The 16,759-nt window shown below is 43.2% G+C and overlaps 1 long non-coding RNA gene across 1 annotated transcript; it reads right to left on the reverse strand.

Annotated features, from left to right (window-relative positions):
• Nucleotides 1-5,968: 5,968 nt before the first annotated feature.
• On the reverse strand, nucleotides 5,969-8,196 carry LOC134810057 (uncharacterized). The gene is made up of 3 exons (XR_010157167.1): nucleotides 7,935-8,196; nucleotides 6,474-6,669; nucleotides 5,969-6,063 (listed from the first exon to the last, which is right to left on the reverse strand). It is a non-coding gene; the product is annotated as an uncharacterized LOC134810057 (long non-coding RNA).
• Between the last annotated feature and the right edge of the window lie 8,563 nt (nucleotides 8,197-16,759).

The following is a 16,759-nucleotide window of genomic DNA, read 5'->3' on the forward strand; positions in this document are numbered from 1 at the left end:
ATGATATCTAGTATTTGCTTCAAATATTCCAGGAATAAAAAGTGTGTGTGTGTGTGTGTGTGTGTGTGTGTGTGTGTGTGTGTGTGTGTCTGTGTGTTTGTATGTGGTGGGAGGGAGAGAGGAGACGGAGATGATTAGATGAAACAGGAGTTGCAAATTGTTGACAGCTGCTGAAGCTGAGAGATGAGTCCATGAAGATTCATTATCCTATTCTCTCTACTTTCTGTATGTTTGGAACATTCCATAATAAAATTTTTAAAAACCCTAAAAAATGATGCATATGAGTACATCAAAACCTATAGAAATGAAATTCCATATATGCCAGGACTAGAAAGATATGGAATAAATAACTGTAAAAAAAAATGTGAGAAAATCCTACTCCATATGTTATATGCTGATTTCTGATCTGCATTTTAAATGGAATCGCTCCAATATTATCTGATTAGTTTTGAAATTGATGATTAAAATAAAAGATTGATCATCTTCTACATTTTTTGGCACCTTACACCATCACCAATTTAAGTATTAATAGAAGGAGCATCAAAACTATCAATCTAAGAAATTCAGAATGAAGAGGTCTGTGATATGCTCAGTGAACATGTCTTTGTTGTGGCAATGAAATAATTTGGAGATGGAAAGAGAACATAAATTCTGCAGAACAATTTTCTGTGCTCCTCTTTAAACAGGTTAAGGTGCTGATTTGGTTTTTCGAAAACTGAAGCTGTGGATCACAAAACAAAGCAAAATTAATTGTGAGTAAATGGAAGAAAAGATCACTTGTAATGACACTTCTTTCCAGGGATATGGTTAAGCAAGATAATAGCATTCAGAGGGTAAAAATAAGTCCATTCACTAATGCCCACACACATTCCATATAATGACAGATGGAGACCTAATTTTAAAAACATACTACATTGTAAAAATAATTTGGAAATATCTAACTAAACAGTGGATTAGAACTTGATTAAAAATAAATTATTGAAATGCCAAAAGCTCATTAAAGGGAAGATGCTATGTGGAGTTGACTCCCCACAGAAACAAAGCCCTTTGTGTTCAGTAAAATATTTTCAGCTGAATGAAACTACTGAATATTTTAATTTTCAGTTTGTGAGGGAAAAATTATTTACACTTAATCACTGGTTTGTTTTTAACCCCAGAATTATAACAATTAGGAAAATAAGAGGCATTTATAAGATGCTTAAAGCAGGTCACACTCTCAGGACAGGTTCCCAGGAACTGGACTCTGCGATGGAAAGTTACATGCAGGAGCTTTACTGGGGAATGTTCTCAGAAACAGCACCTGGGAGGGGTGAGGGAAGCAGGATTGGGCACACGGAGAAGTAGAACTGTGATGCGGTTGCAAGAGGCCACAACAGATACCACGAGAAGACCAAGCAGAAAGGCCCTTCAGAGCTTTCATAATCTAGGCAAGGGGGGCCAGGCCCTTGTATTCTCACATAAATCCAATACCCATGGAAGTGGGTATTGGAAGAAGTAGCTCCTTTTGGCCAAGAGTCAATCCCAAGAGGAACTCATGGATGAGTACCTTTGCAGGAGTGAGAAACCAATGCTTCTGACTGCTTGGAAATGAATGCTTTGATCCTGAAGGAAACATGTGGGGAGTGTATCTCCCCTCGCATTGCAGCCCCCACCCTTAGCCTCCCTCCTTCATGTAATAACTTCATCCCCTCTGAGAATAGCTCCATGGGATTCTCAATGATCTATTTCTCTTTGGAAACTGGTAAGAGGAAGGTTATTGGGACAAATCTCAGCCCCTTTCAGTGACTACATCTGGTGTCATGATCTCCCTCCTCTGCTTTCACACTTTTAAACAGCACTGCTGTAGTCTGGGGGGCTTACCTGGTGGGATGACCATGATTTTCATCCCAGGAGACCCTAAGCCCTGCCTTACCATGAAAACATGGCTTGGTGGCATAACCAGTTCCAGCCATGGCTACTGCACTTGCTCATTTACAATGAAGATCTGGCAAGGGGGTACCAAGAGACAACCTAGTGAGTCACCTGGGTGGCTGTGATCACAACTGGACAGCAGCTGTAGCTTAAAGTGTAATGGAATTCTTGTGTTCCCTCGTAGAAGCATTCTCCCCTTGGAGATAAGGACCCGGGAGAGACTAAATGTGCAAGGACAAGCAAGCACAAATTCCTCAAGCAGGTCATTGGGAGTAATGGTAGTGGAGCCAGACCTACTTCCAATCATTGTTTTCTTATTGTTTTTTTTCTCGCTCTGTCACATGGCTGGAGTGCAGTGGCGCAATCTTGGCTCACTGCAATCTCGCCTCCCAGTTCGAGTGATTCTCTGCCTCAGCCTCCCGAGTAGCTGGGACTACAGGCACACTCCACCATGCCCAGCTAATTTTTGTATTTTTTGTAGAGACGGGGTTTCACCATGTTGGCCAGGTTAGTCTCAAACTCCTGCCTCAAGTGATCCACCAGTCTTGGCCTCCCAGAGTGCTGGGATTACAGGCATGAGCCACCACACCAGGCCCCAATCATTGTCTCCTGAGGCCATCAATCCCACCTATTGGAGATGTAGCACTATATAACGGGCATTGGTTCAATGCCACCCTGTCCTTACAACATATTGAGAGGTGACAGCGTGCTGGCAGCCCTCACAGCCCTCGCTTGCTCTCGGCGCCTCCTCTGCCTGGGCTCCCACTTTGGTGGCACTTGAGGAGCCGTTCAGCCGGCTGCTGCACTGTGGGAGCCCCTTCCTGAGCTGGCTGAGGCCGGAGCCGGCTCCCTCAGCTTGCCGGGAGGTGTGGAGGGAGAGGCGGGGCAGGAACTGGGGCTACGCACAGTGCTTGCAGGCCGGGTGGGTGTGGACTCGGCACGCCTGGCACTCGGAGCCTCCGGCCATCCCTGCCGGCCCTGGGCAATGAGGGGCTTAGCACCGGGGCCAGCGGCTGCAGAGGGTGTGCTGGGTCCCCCAGCAGTGCCGGCCCACCAGCGCTGCGCTGGATTTCTCGCCGGCCTTAGCTGCCTCCCCTCAGGGCAGGGCTCAGGACCTGCAGCCCACCATGCCTGAGCCTCCCACTCCCTCCGTGGGCTCCTGTGCACCCAAGCCTCCCCAATGAGCACCACCCCCTGCTCCACGGCACCCAGTCCCATCGACCACCCAAGGGCTGAGGAATGCGGGCGCACGGCGCGGGACTGGCAGGCAGCTCCACCTGCGGCCCCGGTGCGGGATCCACTGGGTGAAGCCAGCTGGGCTCCTGACTGGTGGGGACTTGGAGAACCTTTATGTCTAGCTAAGGGATTGTAAATACACCAATAGGCACTCTGTGTCTAGTTCAAGGTTTGTAAACACACCAATCAGCACCCTGTGTCTAGCTCAGGGTTTGTGAATGCACCAATGGACACTCTGTATCTAGCTACTCTGGTGGGGACTTGGAGAACCTTTGTGTCCACACTCTGTATCTAGCTAATCTAGTGGGGAGGTGGAGAACCTTTGTGTCTAGCTCAGGGATTGTAAACGCACCAATCAGTGCCCTGTCAAAACAGACCACTCGGCTCTCTGTAAAATGAACCAATCAGCAGGATGTGGGTGGGGCCAGATAAGAGAATAAAAGCAGGCTGCCCGAGCCAGCAGTGGCAACCCACTGGGTCCGCTTCTACACTGTGGAAGCTTTGTTCTTTCACTCTTTGCAATAAATCTTGCTGCTGCTCACTCTTTGGGTCCACACTGCCTTTATGAGCTGTAACACTCACCCCGAAGGTCTGCAGCTTCACTCCTGAAGCCGGCGAGACCACTAACCCACCGGGAGGAACAGACAACTCCAGATGCCCCGCCTTAAGAGCTGTAACACTCACCGCGAAGGTCTGCAGCTTCACTCCTGAGCCAGCAAGACCACAAACCCACCAGAAGGAAGAAACTCCAAACACATCCGAACATCAGAAGGAACAAACTCCAGACACGCCGCCTTTAAGAACTGTAACACTCACTGCGAGGGTCCGCGGCTTCATTCTTGAAGTCAGTGAGACCAAGAACCCACCAATTCCGGACACAGTATCACCTGCAGGCTGGCACTTTAGCTGTGCTTTCAAAAACCTCTAGAAGATAGGCAGTTTCTGGATGGTGTTATCCTATCATCATATGTCCATTGTTGTCCTTCTTTTGCTATAAAATGGGGCCAGTGGTCCACAGTCACATTATCCAGGATTCCATGTCAGTTTATCATATAATCTATAAGCCTACAGGTGGTCATGCTGCCTGAGTCCCTGTGGGTAGGAAAGGTAAAGCCATCTCTGGAATATGTGTCAATTCCAGTCAAAATCAATTACTGCCATTTCCAGATTGAAAGGAATCCGATGTGATCAAGTTGCTAGCAAGTGGCTGGTTAGTCTCCTCTGGGGACTGTGTTTGTTGAAGAGCTCAGTGTTGGTTTCTGTTGCTGGCAGGTTGGACATTTGGTAGTGGTAATAGATATATTAAGTAATTACTTGACTTCATGGAGATCCACTGTCAATTATCAGGACCCCTGGTTCTGAAGGGGGACAGAGTGATAATTAAATGGGGACATGATGGGGACCACTTGTAGTGTTGAGCATGTTTAGAGTGCCAGATTTCTTGGCCATTCCCCTGGATGTGATTTTTTTTAAAATTTATTCTCTTGGCCATGGTAAGAAAGTTTCAGAGGCTTCTATGTAGCCCTCTTCACTACAGACCATACTGGTTGGCCCTACAAACCAAGGAACTAATGAGAAGATTCTGCTGACTACTACGGATTTCAATTATACATCCAGAGACTGAATAAATGACCACCAGGTGGATCCATGGAGTCAAAGAATCCCTTGTGAAATCAACTAGGTCTGGACTTCTTATTTCTTACTCTTCATAAGCTCCCGCTTCAGCAAGGGGCCTGGATGAAACAAAACTTCCTGAATACCAGTGGAGACTGGACTGTGCCCAAGAGTCCTGGAAATATCTAGGATTGCCCTTTTTCCCATTGAACAGTTACCCAAGTAAGTGGCCACAGATCCCTTTGAGTAAAGACTGGGGGAACTGTTATCATATGCACTTGCCATAGTATAGCAGGCTCCTTCCTCAAACCAGCCTCTCCAGTCAACAGGTTCTGGGTCAAAGGACAGGCTCAGATCTGGAAATTGGCCATGACTCTTCAGTGAAGTGTTGGCATTATTCTTATGTGTCCCTGTATCTTGCCCTTAATAACACTGTGGTCTAGTAACCATCTCCACAGCTCTCTTTGGGTGAGGACTCCTGGCTGCCACTCCAACCTTTCCATTCATGATAATAATTGCATCCTTCTTGGTCTGCTACCTATAGTCTACCACCCGGCCTCTATCAATCTGGGATCTTACCATCCCCATTGCTGTTATATAGAAGCCCATTGCTGTTATATAGAACCATCCCAGTTATATAGAACCCCAGCACAATATACAGTATCAGCCCTCCCCTAGAGGGGGTAGCCACCATTGAGTTTCTCATTGACACATTGCCCTCTCACCAGCTCATTTCTTACAGCTTTGGTAAAAGGTTGCCTTCTGGGTGCCCCTGTGAAATACAGTGAACTGGTAGATTGTTCGGTCTTACAAAGTACAGTAGGCCCCCATTATCTGTGGGAAATACATTCCAAGGCCACCCCACAGGTGGATGCCTGAAACCGCGAATAGTACCAAACCCCATATATATGATGTTTTTTCCTATACATGCACTGTGGCACTTTTGCAGTTTGAGGTATAACCACAAAACTAGCATAAATTTCTTTGTCCTTCTTCACAATTTCACAGGTAAAAAATTTGTTCTTACCATGGATCTTAGCAACCTCAGCATATAATTTTTTTTCCTTAAGAACTTTTACCTTTTCACTTAAAGGAAGCACTTTATGGCTTCCCTTTGGCATATTTGAATCACCAGCATCACCACTCTTGTGCTTTGGGGCCATTATTAGGTAAAATGAGGGTGCCTTGAACACAAGCACTGCGATACCTTGACAGTCCATCTGATCACCGAGATGGTGAAGCGGCTAACTGGAGGGAAGTGTAGACAGTGTGTATCCACTGGACAAAGGGACAATTCACATCCTGCGGGGGACAGTGCAAGACTTCATCACACTACTCAGAACAATGTGCAATTTAAATCTTACGAATTATTGATTTCTGGAATCTTCTATTTAATATTTTCAGCCCACAGTTGACTGGGGGTAAACAAACTGTGGAAAGCAAAACCATGGATAGGGAGAACCAGTGTACAGTTGTCCCTCAGCATCCATAAAGGATTGGTTCCAGAACCTACCTTGGATACCAAAATCTATAGATACTCAAGTCTGTGATATAAAATGGCCTAGGATTTACATATAACCTACACACACCCTCCCATACACTTTAAATCACCTCTAGATTACTTATAATATCTAATATCATGTGAATGCTATGTAAATAGTCACTATACTATATTGACTAGGGAATCATGACAAGGAAAAAAATGTCTGTACATGTTGAGTATGGGATGCCACTTTTTTCCCAAATGCTGAATATTTTCAGTCCGAGGTTGAATGAACCCACAGATACAGAGAGCTGACTGCATATCCACCATAGCATTCCTGCTTCTCGGAGCCTTTTGATCTCTTTCTTCATCGTCTGCTAAGGCATTTCTCACATATCTCCTCCACATAGTTGATCATTGCATTTCTAAGAAAGAAAAGAGTCAACAAAGATACCCTAAGAGTCAACCAAGAAGAGTGCTAAATTCTCTATCTCAGGGGAGTGCTCCCACATAGATAAAGTTTCCAGTATCCAACTATATATTGCATCCTTCTTAACCCAGGCCCTTCAGGATTCATCCCATATATATTCTTCCACTCCTGCTAGTACTTGCTGGCTCAGTCTTGCATCTTCTTTGGTGTCTATTTTTTCCTTCCTTATCACAATCAGCACTTCTCCTGTCAAGTTTTATTGTACTTGACTCTAGTTCAGGGTCTGCAAACTTTGCCTGTAAAGAACCCGATAGTAAACATTTTTGCTTTTGTGGGCCATATGGACTTTGTCGTGACTACTCAGTTCTCCCATTGTAGCATGAAGGCAGCCATAGGCAATGTGTCATTGAATGGATGTGGTTGTATTCCACTAAAACTTTATTTACCAAAATAGACTGCAGGCTGGATTTGGCCAGGAGACTGCAGTTGCTGATCCCCATTGTATTTACTGGCCTAGTGTCCAGGAATGGAGTTGGGATCAACCCTGAGTTAAGAACACGCTATCTTGCAAGAAAAAGCTCCTGCACTGTCTTCAAGCAAGGGTAGCACTAGCCTTTAATAGGGAGCAGTGGGCCCAGACGGTTGAGGGGAATCTGAAGATTCGAGATTTTTGGTGCAGGAACACATATATCCTTATTCCAAGTCTCAGCATCTCACTCCTTCCTAGTCAGGGTCCTGACCTTGGCATAGCACACTTACTAGGATTGAAAATTTTAACCTTCTCTGGAGCCCTCCTGGCCTTATAATTAAGTTCTAGGCTTGATCCTGGCTTTTTTCTACTTCTGGCTGCGGGAGATGAGAAGCTCTTTATAAACTGCCATAGGCCCTCTGACTTTCACACTTAGCCTTAAATTGGTAATTAATCATTGTATCCTTTCATCCCCTTTCTCTAATTCATTTTATAGCACTCAGAAACAGCCATCCAATTCTATTGTGCTTACAATTACCACTTCCCCTGAACCCCTAGATATCTCGGATACTAGACTTACCAATGCATTGCCTTCCAGCAGTTACATCACAGTGAATGTTGCAACAATTGCATAGTTACAGCCTGCCAGGGGCTGTAGGTAATCCACCCACCCACCCCTAGTTATGGTGTCCTCCCTGCTGGCTGGTCAGCTGGTGACCCAGTTCCAGATTCCATTTTAGAGTCTCCTTCCTCGGACCATTCCTAGCACCAGTGGTTTTAAGAATGCTTACCTGAGAAACAGGGTCTGAGGTGGAGATTTACATGCAGGACTTTTACTGGGGAGTGCTTTTAGGATCAATACCTATAAAGAAGAGAAAAAGGATTCCATAGAGGGAGAAATTGAATTATGATTCTGTTGCAATAAAGGCCTTCAGCAATCCCATGGACTGCTGTCAGAGTTGTCTAGACAAGGCAAGGGGCCAGCCAGCCACAGGATGCGTGCTGCCCCCCAAACCCCAACTGCAGAGGGGGTAGGGCCTTGGGCAGGGCAGCTCTCTTCTGCTAAGGGAGGGATTCCTAAAGACAGACTCATTTGTGAGACAACAAAAGCCAGCACTCCTGGCAGCTGGGCGAATGAGTGCCTGAGTCCTGGAGGGGAGATCGGGGCTGCACACCACCGCATCCACTACAAGCATGTGCAGTGGTTGAGTTCATGTCCACAGTAAGCGTGTCAGATAGGCATCCATGAGCCCAGCTTTACTGACACACCCTAGTTACCAGGAATCCTGGGAGAAGCCTTGGGTTCAACTAATTGTTGCGATTGTAATTGTGGTTCCTGAAGGAATTCTAGATGATAAACGCAATAAAGTAGCAGTGATTTATTGTATATAGAAACTTTAAAACCCACTTTTGAAGGGTAAAATAACAAGAAAGAGGAAGGAAAGAATAAAGGAAGGAAGGAAGAAGAGAAGGAAGGAAGAACGTAAGGAAGGAAGAAGGGAAGGGGAGAGGAGGGGAGGGGAGGAGAAAGGAGAAAAATCAAGTCCTCTCAACTCACTAGAGCAGCCATATCTACTTAACTGGAGACAGGTATTATAAAAAGTTATTTTTCTACTTCCCTGCCTTTTAACAGACAACATTTTCTGCTTTTTGGCTGGGGAGAGGACATTTGAAGTACCATGAAGCCAAGTTTGTGACAGTGACAAACTTAAAGAGGTTACAATTTTGAAATATGTAAGTATTTAAGTTGGAATCAACAAAATACCTATTAATGTGTGTGACATGTACAGATGTCCAAATAAATGTAATTTATTTCCTATAAAGTCAGAATAATTGTTTAGGTAGAGTTAGAAAACATCATTTTAAATTATTTTGTCATTGAAGCTGCAAATTATTATAAAATCCCACAGAAATTGATAGTTGAAATGATTTTGAGATTCTCAAGTATTATCATAATACTTGCATAATTTGAAATTCTGATGAGTTCCTCAGAAGTTTATTTCCAAGTACCTGTAATCTTTTCATGTTGTTCAACATTAATTCATAGCCAGGACTTATCTTCAGGCAACTTTACGGCTTGTTCCTCTGTGAAATTCTGTAAGTTGGAGATTATAAACATGAAAACAATCAGTTGGGGCTCTTTTTGGCAGATTTTGAAATGTTGCCATTTGTTCAATTTCTATCCCTATAAACGTAGCAGGTACTGGATCTTATTGGTATCCAAAACATATCATCTCACCTTACATTTATTCTTCAGGAAATTAGGCTCATAGCTAGGTGGATTTTCAACAAGTTAAATATAAACTTTCTGTACCCTCATTATTTGTTGATGCTATTGAGTTCATCTTGAAACACACACACACACACACACACACACACTCCATGTGTCTAACTCCTCCTCCATCCCTCTTCAAACAAAATGAACATTAGGACTTTAAATTGCAGGCAACAGCCATAATCAGAAAGCCAGAAGCCACTGCTCCAATCCTGAGGTCCTCTACAGTTGATTGCAAGGCAAATACTAGGCAAAGATCTCTCTAGATCCTTAGATGTCTGCTTCTTGCTCATGGAGTTGAAAGGATGAAATGAAAGGGCGTGGGCACAATCCCTAGCTTGGTGCTGGCACAGAAGCCCAATAAGGTCCACAATTCCTCATCTACAGTCCCAAATCCCAGAGTTCTGAACACTGAAATATTTTTTGTAAATCCTTTGGCATCAAAACCTGACCAGAGAGAAGGCTATTTCTAGGCCTCGGTATGAGTGGAATATGTCCCTCTCTAGAAGTATAAATGTGTTTGATTATCAGATGGTCCTCCAAGTCTTATGGAGGTCTGACAGTATCTACAGTATATGCACCCCAATAAATTCCTAAAAGTCCGAACATCTGAGTCTCTAAACACCTGGCTTGAAAGGCTTCTAGCTGGGAGTCTGTGGATCTGTCCTTGGTGGCTCTCTTCTCCTTCCCTTTTTGCTGGTCGTGGCCCCTCTCCTTCCTCCCTGGCCATCATTAGTCTATCTGAAATAAAAACTACACTTGGTCAGACATCCTCTTGTGTCAGCACCTGTTAGGCACCTTATCACATATTTTTTGGAAAGCCTGGGATGACCCTGGAAGGGATTGGTAATGAGCCTCATTTTAAAGATAAGGAACCTGAGATGGAGAGAACTTAGTGAAGGTCAAGAACTCCCATGCACAGAACTAGGGTTGCACCCCAGTCTCTGGCTACTCAGCCTCTGCTCCTTCTACCACAGCAGGCTGGGATTTACTTGAAGAAACACTGTTTCTTAAGGAACACTTAAAATTCAACCAAGATATTCTCCCTGTGTACTCACAGGCAGTAAAGTGTACTGCCATAATTCTCAAAGTATGATCTCAGGATGCCTGGATGTCCCTAAGACCCTTTCAGGGGCTTTGCAAAGCCAAAGCATTTTTTGTAATAATAATTATATGTTATTTGCCTGTTTCGCTTTTGTTTTCCTATCAGAAGACTATGGAGTTTCCAGGGTTGGCATGACATGTATTATACAACAGATTGAATGCAGAAGCAGATATGAAAATCCAGTTGTTTCCTGTTAAGCTGGACATTAAAGAAATTTGCAAAAATGTAACACAAAAAAAACCCACTCATCTCACTATAGTTTTTTTTTTTTAAGGAAACATCGTTGTTTTTTTATAAAAATACATTAGGGTTAACATGCAATGGTTTTATTACTTTTAAATGAGTTAAACATTTTTTAATTTTCTCCTTCTTAATTTCTAATACCATATATATATATCAATAAATGCAACCAACAAAAACGAAGCTCATCAGAGTCCTCAGTACTTTAAACAGTGTGAAAGGGATCTGAGGCCCAAAAATTTAAGAACTGCTAGTGCAGTGTTGAGTGCAGACCTAGAATCCTAACTACCTGAATTCATACCCCAATTTTGCTACTTAGTAACTATGGAAGTTTCTTTATGCCTTAGTTTCCCCACCTACAAAATGGGGATAATATATTATCTACCTCCTAGAGTTGTGGTGAGGACTTAATGAGTTTGCACATGTAAATCACATACAACAATATCCATCACTGAATAAGCTCTTTGTTTTAGATTTTATGTTACCAAATTGTTACCTACTCTATATATTTGTGTTTATTTCTAGGGAAAATCCCCCAACATTCAAGATGAATAAAAAGAATAAATTACTGAATTATCCAAATAGGTTTCATTTACTTGAATTAGAAAAAGAAAAAACATCTTGGAACTGAAGTCGTGTTTCAAGCATAAATGTTAAAATAGTTTCCATTTACTCTATTTACTGCCAATTTAATAATCTCATTCTCTGGCACTAAGCATTAGAAAAATCTTTTTAGAAAAGCTAAAATCTCTCACCTTTATAAGTCGTCTCATTTTCCACATTTGCCGATGCTGTTTAGAAAATGAGTAAACTAGGGTTGGGCAACATGTCTGAGACACGTTACCCCAAGTAAGAATGGTATATGAGATTGGAATACCAAACGTGGTGATTAATAATAAAACAGAATGCTTTCAATTCACAACTTAGAAGTCTTATTCAATGAAATCAAAAATGTAGGTTTTTTTAAAGCACAGATTCTTAAATAAATGTATTCTTGAATATAGTTTTAATGCTTTTAATATAGGTTTAGGTATATGCTAAATATAGATTCATTCTTTTCCTCTAAAGAAATGCATCGTGCTTACTCAGTAAATAACAGTTTATACCAAAGAATTTTTTAAGGAGTTGAAAACGGTTTGACTTTGCAGAGCAGCACAGTGGCTAGCACACACACTTAGAGAAATACGTTTCTACCTTACTCTGTCAATTACTAATGCATACCATGGCTGAATTTCCTTATGCCCAGATTCTGCTGTGTAACCACAATAGGAGGGAATTGACCGAGGTCAGTTCAAGTATGTCATGAAAGTCTAAAATTCTGACTCCTGAAGCCTCTCAGCACTGACAATAGAAAGCACAGTAATTAAGAGCAGTGTGACCTTGGGCTGTTACACCCAATATTCCTGAGCTGTAAAGCGGGAATAATAATTGTATCTACTTCTTAGGTGTGCTGCGATGATTAAATAAGGTATTATAATGTATGTAAAGTCCTTACGCTTAAAACAACATTGACGGGAAAGCTCCACCACAAGGTGTTTAAGTGGAATCCAAGATTCAACCATGTAACATATGTGATGGTGTAATAGTGAGGTGTTCCAGGTACTATTGCTGCATAAAGTTAGTGTTGTAAAACTATTTCATTATGCTCATGGATTCTATGGGTCACGAATTTTGGAAGGCCTCTTCTAGATAGTTCTTGCTTGGGTCTGTTCCAGGATTGCCATGAGTTGGTGGGGGCAGCAGTCATCTGAAGGCTCAACTGGGCTGGACATGCAAGATGGTGCCCTCAGGTGCTGGAAATTGGTGCTAGATGTTGACTGAGACTTTAGCTGGGACATCAAACAGAGAGCCTACATGTGATCTCTCCATATGGCCTGGGATCCTACATAGCATGACTTCCTGGGGGCGTCAGACTCCTTACACTGGTCGAGAGTCCAAGGAAGCCAACTGGGAGCTGAATTGTACTTCTGCTGCATTTAATTGGATATGAACAATTAATAAAGAGCAGCCCAACATCAAGGGGAGACAGACCCTACCTCTCCAGGGAAGGAATGTCAAAGAATTAGCGGGCATGTTGTGAAGTTGCCATATGAGGGAAAGAAAAATATTATTTTTCTGTCTGTATAGTCTCCAAAATAAATTAATAAAAGGGACAATATTGAAAATATTGACCTGAGAAAGTCCCGAATGATCATGAAGCAAGCACTTCCTAACTGTCCCCAAAACCAACCCTGTGTAAGAATTTAGCCCACTTCTAGCTGGGGGTGGTGGCTCACACCTGTAATCCCAGCACTCTGAGGCAGGCTCACTTGAGGTCAGGAGTTCGAGACCAGACTGGTCAACATAGTGAAACCCTGTCCCCACTAAATATACAGAAGTTAGCTGGGCATGGTGGTGGGCGCCTGCAATCCCAGCTACTTGGGAGGCTGAGGCAGGAGAAACTTGAACCCAGGAGGCAGAGGTTGCAGTGAGCCAAGATTGTGCCACTGCACTCCAGCCTGGGCAACAGAGTGAGACTCCATCGAAAAAAAAAAAAAAATTAGCCCACTTCAGATTGAGAACAGGGGCAAAGGGAAGATAAGAAACAGCAATTGCCAATTCCATCTACATTTGAATTATGCCAGGTCATATTAGCATTATCATGGATTTTTACTCTATCAGATTATAAGCTAGGTTACTGTAACTAAAACATCACAACACAATGGCTTCAATTTATTTCACTAACAGTCCAGTCAGCTCCAGTTGGCAGAGCACCTCTCCTCCCTAATGTCCTTCCATACTATTGCTCTGCCATTCCCTGAGGTATAGTCCTTATCTGCATGGGTAACACTGGTGCACCTTACTTCCAGTTCGGGAGAGGAAAAACAGGCAGCGAGTAGAAAAGCAGCTTATCTCAGAGTTGTGAGGATCTGTAGTCAAGTTGCATCCATTGCCTCTGTGCACAACCACTGGTCCAAACTTAGTCACATGACCACGCCTTGCTGGAGGCGGGGCTGGGAAACAGTTGCTGCCTGGTAAGCCACATGCACGAGGAGAGAACAGATTAGGGGAACAAGTGTGCCTCACAAACAATAAATAAATAATTATTCTAAAATTTTAACTGTTTGCAGCATTAACAAGCTAATCAAATCTTAATCTCCATGAATTTCAGTGTCATAAATAACTAATGTGCCAATTGCAAATTAGTCTGAATTAAATGACATGTATTCTTCTAAGCACTTACAAATTTCTCTAGGACTGCCAGCAATTCTCTTGCAAAAATGACTGCACATTGAAAGTTGGCAACACAGCTCTTACCTGGACTCCCACATATGAATTATTGTGAATTCCAAATTAATAATGTTCAATGAGATCTTAACAGAGTTTAGAAATGATAATCAAGGTGGAGGAAAACAGCTTAACAATGAAGACTCCACAAATAACCAAAATTGGGGCAAATTTTGATCACCTTCTAGGGAAGAAAAGGTGATATTTTCTTTCATGTATTAATGTAAATGTAAGATTGTATGTATTTTCGGATTTAAAATGAGATTTTTGCACAGCTGCTGCAAATCTAATGGACTTGAGTACATTTTTATAGCCCCACCTTCTCCCCAAGTGTGCTCCTTAGGCTGGGATGACGCTGAAGACACTGCACAGGTGTGCTGCAATATTAAGAATGCAGGACACTTTGGGAGGCTGAGGTGGGCAGATCACTTGAGATCAGGAGTTCAAGACCAGCCTGGCCAACATGGCAAAACCCTGTCTCTACTAAAAATACAAAAATTAGCCAGGCGTGGTGGTGCATGCCTGTAGTCCCAGCTACTTGGGAGGCTGGGGCAGAAGAATTGCTTGAACCCAGGAGGTGGAGGTTGCTGTGAGCCGAGATTGCACCACTGCACTCCAGCCTGGGTGACAGAGCGAGACTCTGTCTCAAAAAAAAAAAAAAAAATGCAGAACAAGAAATTGTCACCTCTGGCTTCCTTTTGTGTCTCCTTTAAAAAGTTACTGAACTCCTCTATTTCCTCATCTGTAAAATAGGAATACTACATATACCCCACAGTGGAGAATCATAAAACGGCACTTTATACTCAGTAAAACACAAAGCAGAAAGATTAAATCAACACTGTCCAGTCTGTAGGCGGGCAGCAAAGGCAGCTAGGGGTTTCTGTAACATGCATGGAAAGGGACAAGATTATGTTCTCTCACTTTTGATCCCAGTCTTGATGTCTCAAGGTAAAGACTGAAAAACACTTGCCGGCACCATCTGGTCTTGCAATGCCTCCCAGGAGGAAAGGCTCCACACAAGTTGCTGGCAGCCAGCTGCAGCAGCCAGCGCTGGCTTGGTACTCACTAAGAACCTTTTTTGTTTGTTTGCTTTTGTTTGAGATGGAGTCTCACTCTGTCGCCCAGGCTGGAGTGCAGTGGCGCGATCTCGGCTCACTGCAAGCTTCGCCTCCAGGGTTCACGCCATTCTCCTGCCTCAACCTTCCAAGTAGCTGGGACTACAGGCACCTGCCACCTCGCCCAGCTAATTTTGTGTATTTTCAGTAGAGACGGGGTTTCACCGTGTTAGCCAGGATGGTCTCGATCTCCTGACCTCGTGATCGGCCTGCCTCGGCCTCCTAAAGTGCTGGGATTATAGGCGTGAGCCACCACACCCAGCCGAAGAAGAACCTCTAACATGACGACTCTGGCATCCACTGTAAGTTTAGATAACTGTTTTAAGGACAATCGGTACTGTGGCAGGACGGGGGGTGTATGTCAATACAGATTAGATTAGCTCTTTTCATCAAAAAGAAATGTGGAGAATAAAAATTTGAAGAAATAATGATGTCACGCCTGTATCAAAACATCTCAAGTACCCCATAAACATATACACCTGCTGTGCACCCACAAAAATTTTTTAAAAATTGGAGGAACAAAAGCGCTATGTCAATACCACAGTGAGGGTAGAGAAATGTAAGAACAGAAGCATTCCCTAGGCTTTACACTTGGATCTTTGTTTGGCAGGTTCAGCCCACATGCATATGTTCACTTCTCCAGTGTGATAGGCATAAGATACCAGAAAAGGATCATGTAGCTGTGAAAACACCAAAACAGGGAGAACTGATGGTAAATGACTATGTGTGAATGGACCAGGAAGCCCAAAAAATCCTAATACAGAAAACAGAGTGGGGAACAGAGTGCACCTAGAGAAAGAAAGATAAACACACCCCAAAGGAACAACAAGCAAATAAAATATCAAAGACATCTCCACATTTTCTTGTACCACCAAGAGGCTCCCCCAAAATAACAAGTCCATTTGTCATGTTTCCTGTCTCGTTCACTTAACTATCAGGAGATAAGGTTTAAATCTCTTTTTGTTTGCTGGGCCCCCCTCCATCCTCCATCCTGCAAATAGAATTCTACTCCAGAAAAGCAAATAAATTGAATTTTATAAAATTACAGTGTGGATAGAAGTGAGACAATGGATTGTTCCACAAACCCAAAATCAGAACTAAGGTGTCTCCTGAAGCCTGGAAGAAGTAGCTAATTAAATAAATGAAGAGGCTGGGCGTGGTGGTTCACGCCTATAATCCCAGCACTTTGGGAGGCTGAGGCATGAGGATTGCTTCAGCCCAGGAGTTCAAAACCAGCCTGGGCAACATAGTGAGACTCTCTCTCTGCAAAAAAAAAAAAAAATTAGTCAGGCATGGTGGTACAGACCTGTAGTCCCAGCTACCAGGGAGGCTGAGGTGGAAAGATCACTTTAGCCCATGGGGTCGAGGCTGCAGTAAGCAGTGATCACTCCACTGCACCCAGCCTGGGAGACACAGCAAGACCCTGTCTCAAAAATGAAATAAACAGAGATAGTATTAGTATTTTACAGGTTAGTAAACATGCTGTTCTCATTGCCTCCCATGCCCCTCACCAGATAAAAGAGATGACAAATTAAAAGACGACATAAATGTATATTTATATATATTCATGTATATAAGTGAGGTATGCATTAACAGTGCTAGCTGGTATGGTGA

The sequence above is a fragment of the Pan troglodytes genome, chromosome 4 (genome assembly GCF_028858775.2).
Source record: "Pan troglodytes isolate AG18354 chromosome 4, NHGRI_mPanTro3-v2.0_pri, whole genome shotgun sequence".
NCBI lineage: Eukaryota > Metazoa > Chordata > Mammalia > Primates > Hominidae > Pan > Pan troglodytes.